The 9,735-nt window shown below is 47.0% G+C and overlaps 1 non-coding gene across 1 annotated transcript; it reads left to right on the top strand.

The window, feature by feature from the left end:
• The first annotated feature begins 1,393 nt into the window (after positions 1-1,393).
• Positions 1,394-1,466, top strand: trnar-ccu (transfer RNA arginine (anticodon CCU)). Its single transcript has one exon. It is a non-coding gene; the product is annotated as a tRNA-Arg (tRNA).
• Positions 1,467-9,735: the final 8,269 nt, after the last annotated feature.

Below are 9,735 nucleotides of genomic sequence, written 5' to 3'. Positions count from 1 at the left end.
TATGCAGGTGCAGCAGGCGGTTAAGCAGGCAAATGGTATGTTGGCCTTCGTAGCGAGAGGATTCAAGTACAGGAACAAGGATGTCTTGCTGCAGTTGCACAGGGCGTTGGTGAGACCACACCTTGAGTATTGTGTGCAGTTTTGGTTGCCCTATTTGAGGAAGGACGTTCTTGCCATGGAGGGAGTGCAGCGAAGATTCACCAGACTGATACCTGGGATGGCAGGAATGACGTATAAGGAGAGATTGGGTCGATTGGGCTTATACTCACTGGAGTTTAGAAGAATGAGAGGGGATCTCTTTGAAACTTATAAAATTCTAACAGGACTAGACAGACTAGATGCAGGAAGGATGTTCCCGATGGCGGGGGAGTCCAGAACCAGGGGTCACAGTCTAAGGATAAGGGGTAAGCCATTTAGGACAGAGATGAGGAGGAATTTCTTCACCCAGAGAGTGGTGAACCTGTGGCATTCTCTACCACAGGAGGCAGTTAAGGCCAATTCATTAACTGTATTCAAGAAGGAGTTAGATATATTTCTTAAGGCTAAAGGGATCAAGGGATATGGGGAGAAGGCAGGGACAGGGTACTGAGTTTGGATGATCAGCCATGATCTCATTGAATGGCAGAGCAGGCTCGAGGGGCCGAATGGCCTACTCCTGCTCCTATCTTCTATGTTTCTATGTTTCAAGGGGAGACTGGATAGATACTTGAGGGAAATAAACTTGCAGGGCTGCGGGGATAGAGCGGGGGAATGGGGCTGACTGGATTGCTCTACAGAGAGCCGGCACGGACTTGATGGGCCGAATTGCCTCCATCTGTGCCGTTATGACTCGATGACTCTACGACTCTATTCATGAAGCCCATGATCGTGTAAGCTTTTTTAACTGCTTTCTCAACCTGCCCTGCCACCTTCAATGAGTTGTGTACATACACCCAAGGTCTGTCTGTTCATGCACCCCCTTTAGAATTGTACCCTTTAGTTTATATTTCCTCTCTTCATTCCTTCTACCAAAATGTATCAGTTTTCTGCATTAAATTTCATTTGTCACGTGTCCGTCCATTCCACCAGCCTGTCTATGTCCTCTTGAAGTCTATCACTATCCTCCTCACTGTTCACTGCACTTCCAAGTTTTGTGTCATCTGCAAATTTTGAAATTGTGTCCTGTACAAACTTTACTCTGGCTGTGCAGTTTGGGTTTGATTGATTACCTACCGTAGTATTCGGGCCACATGGGGAGAATGGGGTGAACCAATTCATTAGCCTCCTAACAATGTGCATTTTAAATCCTAATCAAAGATTTTCTGTCTGCGGTGTGAATAATTTGCCCTGTAAATTAGATTTGGTGGTCACAAACTGACCCTTAAGTCTCACGATTTTCATTATTTTATGTATAGCCCCAGTGGCCTAATGGATAAGGCACTGGCCTCCTAAGCCAGGGATTGTGGGTTCGAGTCCCATCTGGGGTGATGTATTTTTAAAGATTGGCACTATGATATAGCCATCAAGGCCCAAAACGTCAATACAACCATCCAGAATAATCTCGTAGATGGTCAGGGCAGTGTTCGGAAGTTGATGGGCATTCTGAAGAGATTGGGGAGGGCAAATAAACCGAGAGGTACGCTGGAGTTATTTTTGTGGAAATGTGCAGAATTGTTGTGTGGCAGAAAGCACTGGTAAAGTTGGAGGCCACCATAAGATCCTGAAATGGACGTTGGCCCAGGAGAGTGAATTTCTGACCAGGAACCCAGACAGCAGCAAAATAAACCAGTGGGACAGTCACAGACGCAGCAGCGATTGGGGATGGGCTGTAAACTGGACAAAGTTACCTTCAAACTGCAGCAACTGAATAGAAGATCAGAGTCACAGCAGCTGAGTCTTACAGTGTATTCCAGTGGAGTCCAGTGGAGTAGTGAAGTATAGATGGCAGAGAAGGCCAGGAATTGGGAATCAAATTTGAGCAAAGTTCCAGGGCTCTCTGATGAAAACAAAGAGCGGGCAGGGTCGGGGAATGGACAGTGGGCACGGTACCTCCCTAAACATCTCCGCCTCACTGCCTCTCTCTCCTCCTTTAAATGTTCCTTAAAACCTACCTCTTTGACCAAGGTTCAGGACTCCTGTCCTAATATCTCCTTATGTGGCTCGGGGTCAAATTTTGTTTGATAATCGCTCCTGTGAAGCGCCTTGGGACATTTTACTATGTTAAAGGCGCTATATAAATGCAAGTTGTTGCGGTAGGTGGCTCTGGTATGGCGCGACCAGTGACAGATATGATGGGTGAAAATAGCTCCCATCTCTGCTGAACTTTCGAAGACTCTGAAACTGAGGATGATGTCACATTTCAGAGCGGTCAATTGCCCTCAGGCGGGTTACATTGTGTATTCAGCCCCAGTGGCCTAATGGATAAGGCACTGGCCTCCTAAGTCAGAGATTATAGGTTCAAGTCTCATCTGGGGTGCTGTGTTTTTAATGATTGACACAATGACGGTTAAGGCGGGGCAAGTGGTGGAAGGTGCTGCCAGGCGGGGAGGCTGCATTAAGGAGGATTGTATTATCACCTGCAGCCAAGATTCCAACAAGGCCGTAAGGTCAATGCAATCATCCACAATAAGGAGGGAGAGAGAAGAGAGGCCAGTTAGCCTGACATCAGTCATTGGGAAAATGTTGGAATCCATGATTAAGCAAGTGGTAACAATGCACTTAGAAAATCATATGATTAGGTTTTTGTGAAAGGGAAATTGTGTTTAACAAATTTATTGGAGTATTTTGAGGATGTAACTAGCAGGGTAGATAAATGGGAACCAGTGGATGTCGTATATTTGGATTTCCAAAAGGCATTCAATAAGGTGCCATGTAAAAGGTTTTATTTTTATTTGTTCCTCGGATGTCGGCGTCACTGGCAAGGCCAGCATTTATTGCCCATCCCTAATTGCCCTTGAAAAGGTGGTGGTGAGCCGCCTTCTTGAACCGCTGCAGTCCGTGTGGTGAAGGTAGTCCCACAGTGCTGTTAGGGAGGGAGTTCCAGAAATTTGACCCAGCGACGATGAAGGAACGACGATATATTTCCAAGTTAGGATGGTGTATAACTTGGAGGGGAACTTGCAGGTGATGGTGCTCCCATACGGCTGCTGCCCTTGTCCTTCTAGGTGATAGAGATCGCGACTTTGGGAGGTGCTGCCGAAGAAGCCTTGGCGAGTTGCTGCAGTGCATCTTGTAGATGGTACACACTGCAGCCACGGTACGCCGGTGGTGGAGGGAGTGCATATTTAAGATGGTGGATGGGGTGTGATGGGCCTTCAATAACCACAAAACTAGAAGTTATAGACTTAAACAAGTTGGCTTTTAATCACTAAGCTCCGAGCTAACATCTCAACACGCCGACTGGTTCATAGGAATGAGTCATACAGATCCTGGGATCTTTATGTAAGAGAAGTCAGGGGCGGAGCCAAGAGCCAAGACCTGGAACCTCCCAGGTTAGTCGGGAAAGAGGAAGTGAAACTATACACAGTGGGGGAGGGTAATATACATGAGTGCAAAACGAATACAGGATCAAGACAAACAGATTTCATTACAGGTTGCCGATCAAGCGGGCTGCTTTGTCCTGGGTGGTGTCGAGCTTCTTGAGTGTTGTTGGAGCTGTACTCATCCAGGCAAGTGCCGAGTATTCCATCACACTCCCTGACTTGTGCCTTGTAGATGGTGGAAAGGCTTTGGGGACTCAGGACGTGAGACACTCGCCGCAAAATTCGGCGATGGTAAGGCAATTGAATATCAAGGGGTGGTTTTTAGACTCTCGTAAGTTGGAGATAGTCGAGAATCAGAGGGCACCGATTTAAGGTGATTGGCAAAAGAACCAAAGGCGACATAAGAAAAAACTTTTTTACGCAGTGAATGGTTAAGATCTGGAATGCGCTGCCTGAAAGGCTGGTGGAGGCAGACTCAATCTTATCTTTCAAAAGGGAGTTGGATAAGTATCTGAAGGAAAAAAAATTGCAGGGCTACAGGGAAAGGGCAGGGGAGTGGGACCAGCTGAGAGCTGGCACGGGCTCGACGGGATGAGTGGCCTTCTTTCGTGCTGTAACCATTCTATGATGCTATGACAGTCACTGCCTGGTACTGTGCGTGGCGGGAATGTTACTTGCCGCTTATCAGCCCAAGCCTGACTGTCATCCAGGTCTTGCTGTATGCGGGCATGGACTGCCTCATTATCTGAGGAGTTGCGAATGGAACTGAACACTGTGCAATCATCAGCGAACATCCCCACTTCTGACCTTATGATGGAGGGAAGGTCATTGATGAAGCAGCTTCAGATGGTTGGCCCTAGGACACTGCCCTGAGGAACTCCTGCAGCAATGTCCTGGGGCTGAGGTGATTGACCTCCAACAACCACAACACTATGCAAGATAAGGTATCCTGGGGTTGGGGTAATATATTAGCATGGATTGAGGAGTGGCTAACAGACAGAAAACAGCGGGTAGGGATAAACGGGTCATTTTCCAGTTGGCGGGCTGTAACTAGTGGGGTGCTTGGGCCTCAGCTATTTACAATCTATATTAATGACTTAGATGAAGGGTCTGAGGACAATGTATCCAGATTTGCTGACGATACAAAGCTAGGTGGAAAAGTAAGCTGTGAGGGGGACACAATGAGCCTGCAAAGTGATCGAGACAGATTAAGTGAGTGGGCAATAAGGTGGCAAATAGAGAATAATGTGAGGAAAGGTGAGGTTATTCACTTTGTTCGGAAGAATAGAAAAGCAGAATATTTTTTAAATGGTAAGAAACTATTAAATGTTGGTGTTCAGAGAGATTTAGGTGTCCTCGTACAGGAAACACAGACAGTTAGCATGCAGGTACAGCAAGCAATTAGGAAGGGAAATGGCATGTTGGCCTTTATTGCAAGGGAGTTGGAGCATAAGAGTAAGGAAGTCTTACTACAATTGTACAGGGCTTTGGTGAGACCACACCTGGAGTACTGCGCACAGTTTTAGTCTCCTTATCTGAGGAAGGATATACAGGCCTTAGAGACGATGCAACGAAGGTTCACTAGATTGATTCCTGGGATGAGAGGGCTGTCCTATGATGAGAGATTGTGTAGAATGGGCCTATACTCTCTGGAGTTTAGAAGAATGAGAGGTGGTCTCACTGAAATATATAGGATTCTGAGTGGGATTGACAGGGTAGATGCTGAGAGGTTGTTTCCCCTGGCTGGAGAGTCTAGAACCAGGGGTCACAATCTCAGGATAAGGGGTCGTGCATTTAAGACTGAGATGAGGAGGAATTTCTTCACTCAGAGGGTTGTGAATCTTTGGAATTCTCCACCCCAAAGGGCTGTGGATGCTGAGTCGTGGAGTATATTCAAGGCTGAGATAGATAGATATTTGGACTCTAGTCATGATCTTATTGAATGGCGGAGCAGGCTCGAAGGGCTGTATGGTCGACTCCTGCTCCTACTTCTTATGTTCTTCTGACGATGGACATTGAAGTCCACCTGATGGCATGAGAGTTCATGGGGTCCGGAGTCAGCGTTGAGGACTCCCAGGGCCACTCCCTCCTGTCTGTGTACCACTGGGCCGCCACCTCTGCTGGGTCTGTCCTGCTTGTGGGACGGGACATACCCAGAGATGGTGATGGAGGAGTCTGGGAACTTGGCTGATAGGTAAGATCCTGTGTGGTTGCATTCTAGCCAAGCTACAAGTTTAAAGTTACCTGGGCCCACTGCCCAACCGCCTCTTTGTTTGCATCAGTCAGCCCTGGAAATTTCCACAGAAATACCTCCAGCAAACCTCTTGGTCACTCGGCCGTCCCAAATCCCTGCTCCCACTTCCTCGAAATGTTGATCCACTTGTCCACAAGGCCCTTACCACCCTTGAGCTTACTGCGGATGATTGCATTGACATCATGGCCTTGATGGAAACTTGGCTCACAAGTTACAATTAATGCAGCCTCCCCGCCTGGCTGTGCTTTCCATCACTTGCCCCGTCTAATCCGCCATAATAAATCATTAAAAACACATCACCCCAGATGAGACTCAAATGCACAATTCCTGGCTTAGGAGGCCAGTGCCTTATCCATTAGGCCACTGGGGCAGAATACAAACAGCACCACACCTGAGGACAATTGACCGCTCTGAAATTCCTCACATTTCCCAAATCCTGGAAAGTTAAGCATAGAGGGAAGCTATTTTCGCCCATCATATCTGCCGCTGCTCACGTGCCGTGCCAGAGCCATCTACAACAACAACTTGCATTTATATAGCGTCTGTAAAGTAGTAAAACGTCCCAAGGGGCTCACAGGAGCGATTATCAAAGAGAATTTGACACCGAGCCACATAAGGAGATACTAGGACAGGTGACCAAAAGCTTACCATAGAATGGTTACAGCACAGAAGGAGGCCATTCGGCCCGTCGAGCCCGTGCTGGCTCTCTGCAATACCACTTCAGCTAGTCCCACTGTCCCTGCCCCTTCCCCGTAGCCCTGCAAATGTCTTTCCTGCAGGTACTTATCCAATTCCCCTTTGAAAGCCGTGATTGAATCTGCCTCCACCAGCCTTCCAGGCAGTGCATTCCAGATCCTAACCACTCGCTGAGTGAACAAGTTATTCCACACGTCGCCTTTGATTGTTCCGCCAATCATCTTAAATCTGTGTCCTCTGGTTCTCGACCCTTCCGCCAATGGGAACAGTTTCTCTCTATCTACTCTGTCCAGGCCCCTCATGATTTTGAACACCTCTATCAAATCTTCTCTCAATCTTCTCTGCTCTATGGAAAACAACCCCAGCTTCTCCAGTCTATCGACATAACTAAAGTCCCTCATCCCTGGAATCATTCTCGTAAATCTTTTCTGTACTCTCGCTAAGGCCTTCACATCCTTCCTAAAATGCGGTGCTCATAATTGGACACAATACTGCAGTTGGGGTCGAACCAGTGTTTTATACAGGTTCATCATAATTTCCACGATTTTCTACTCTATACCTCGGTGGCAGGACATATTGAGAGAGTGGTTAATAAAGCATATGGGACCTTGGGCTTCATAAATAGAGGCTTTAGGTTTTGAGTACAAAAGTAGAGAAGTTATGCTGAACCTTTATAAAGCGCTGGTTGGACCACAACTGGAGTATTGCATCCAGTTCTGGTCACCACAATTTAGGAAGGATGTGAAGGACCTTGAGAGGGTGCAGAGGAGATTTACCAGAATGGTTCTGTGGATGGGGGATCTTAGCTATCAGGACAGGTTGGAGAAGTAACTATGCCCAGATTGACAGGGAGGCCCTCAGCCTAGTGTGGGGAGTGAAAAAGTTCAATCACTATCTGCACGGGCAGAAGTTCACCTTGCTGACTGACCACCAACCACTTGTCTCCATCTTTAATCCAAAGAAGGGCGTTCCGGTGATGACTGCGCAACGGCTACAAAGATAGTCCCTTTTTCTAGGGGTGAACCAATATGAAATCGAGTATAAGGGCACGAAACAGCATGGAAACGCTGATGGGCTATCACGCCTGCCACTGCCTACTGCGGAGGAAGCACCAGCAGTGGATCCTGTCGAAATATTTCATTCGACTATAATTGAATGCTTGCCAGTAACTAACGCTGGTATAGTGAAGGAGACCCGAAATGACCCGACACTGTCTCGGGTATATGATTTGACGGTGAAGGGATGGCCAGCACATGGCGACTCACTGTTGCCAGCATTCTCATCCAGAAGAGAACAGCTGTCAGTATGCCAGGGGACCTTGATGTGTGGATCCCGAGTGGTAATTCCACCCAAGTTAAGGGAGAGAGTGCTCAATGAGCTTCACGAAGGTCATTTGGGAGGGGTGAAAATGAAAAGCCTTGCTCGGGCTTATGTGTGGTGACCGGGGATCGATCAGCAAATCGAGGACCTGACAAAGAGCTGCTCAGGATGCCAGAAGGTCCAAAATGCACCACCACATGCCCCTCTACACCCATGGCAGTGGCCCTCATCTCCATGGCAACGGGTGCATATTGATTTTGCTGGTCCATTCATGGACTCAATGTTTTTAATAGCCGTGGATGCGCACATGAAATGGCCTGAGGTGATCAAAATGTCCTCCACCACCACGGAGTTACTTTTGCAGTCCTACAGACCATTTTTGCCAGGAACGGCTTGCCAGAGCAGATTTGCTCTGATAACGGACCACAGTTTGTGTCCGAAGAGTTTTGAAGATTTATGAAAAGGAATGGGGTAAGGCATTACACATCCGCCCCGTATCATCCAGCCACAAATGGATTGGCTGAGAGGTTTGTACAAACCTTTAAAAAAGCAGTAAGGGCCATGTGCGATGACGACATTCCACTGCAGCATAAGGTGGACAATTTCCTGTTAGCCTACAGAAATGCGACACATGCAGTCACCAATCAGGCCCCGGCCATGATGTTCTTTAACCGAAGGTTGAGATCTCGTCTGGATTTGCTCAGACCAAATGTACGAAGAGATGTTGAGAATAAGCAATTCCAGCACATCAATGAGAAGCCGACAAGGAGCTTCAATGTAGGGCAACCAGTCTTGGCCCGCGACTACCAAACAGAGAAATGGCAACCAGGAACGATATGCACATGGCAGGGGCCACTAATGTACACAGTGGACGTTGGAGAGAGCATCATGAGACGCCATGCTGACCAGATTCTAGAGTCACAGGAACAAGCCAAAACCGTACCACGAGCATGTGCACCTGGTAATAAACCCGAAGTACAGATTGCGTCTACCTCAGAAGCAGTGGTATTGGAAGCTGACGAACCAACCAATGACAATGAGCCAGAATCGACTCCGCCGCAAGAACAGGATACTCGAGAAAGGCGCTATCCAGTCAGGATCAGGAAGCCTCCTCAAAGACTGAACTTATAAATGATTATTTCAGTTGATGTATATAGTACAGAGAAAATTGTAATTGTAATTAGTTATTATTTAATTGTTAAATGAATGTTATGTACGGTTTATCTAAAAGGGGAGGAATTGTTGTGTATGTACCTTTAAGAGAAGAACTGATTTTATACTGCAGTACCGGCAGTGACCACACCTGTATATAAAGCCAGAGCAGGCTTCTGTACTTCAGTCTTAAGTTACCCTCCGTTCAGTAAATACCTGTTATTATTGTTCCCCTGCAGTCCGTGTATTATTGATACTCAGCTAGTCCCACATGCTGACCAGATCCTAGAGTCACAGGAGCGAGTCAACCCCATGTCTCACCCATACGTACCTGGTGATGAACCCAACGTACAGGTAGCATCTACCCCAGAAACAGTAGCATCGGAAGCGGACGAACCAACCGACGACAGGGGGCCAGAATTGCCTCCGCACCAAGAGAAAGACACTCGGGAAAGACGCTATCCAGAAAGGATCAGGAAGCCTCCCCAAAGACTGAATTTATAAGTAGACTATTTTCAGCTAATGTTGCATGTTAAAAGTGTTAATTATAATTAGTTTGATATTTAATTGTTAAATGAGTGTTATGGACTGTTAATCTAAAAGGGGAGGAATTGTAATGTATGTACCTTTAAGGGGAGAACTACTTTTTACAGCTCCTGTATACTGTAGTACCGGCAGTGACCACACCTGTATATAAACCCTGAGTAGTGATCTGTACAGTTAGTTCTAGAGTACCCCTCATTCAGTAAACACCTGTTGAATCGTTCCCTGCAGTCTGGTTGTCTAATTATTGAAGGACACAACATCAAGATACACGGATCTAACACTGGTCACCACACTTTAGGAAGCATG

This window comes from Somniosus microcephalus, chromosome 28, assembly GCF_052327205.1.
Source record: "Somniosus microcephalus isolate GS21.2 chromosome 28, FLI_Smic_1.0, whole genome shotgun sequence".
NCBI classification, from domain to species: Eukaryota; Metazoa; Chordata; class Chondrichthyes; order Squaliformes; family Somniosidae; genus Somniosus; species Somniosus microcephalus.
Note: the sequence above shows the minus strand (reverse complement) of the source record. Positions and strands in the feature narration are given on the sequence as shown.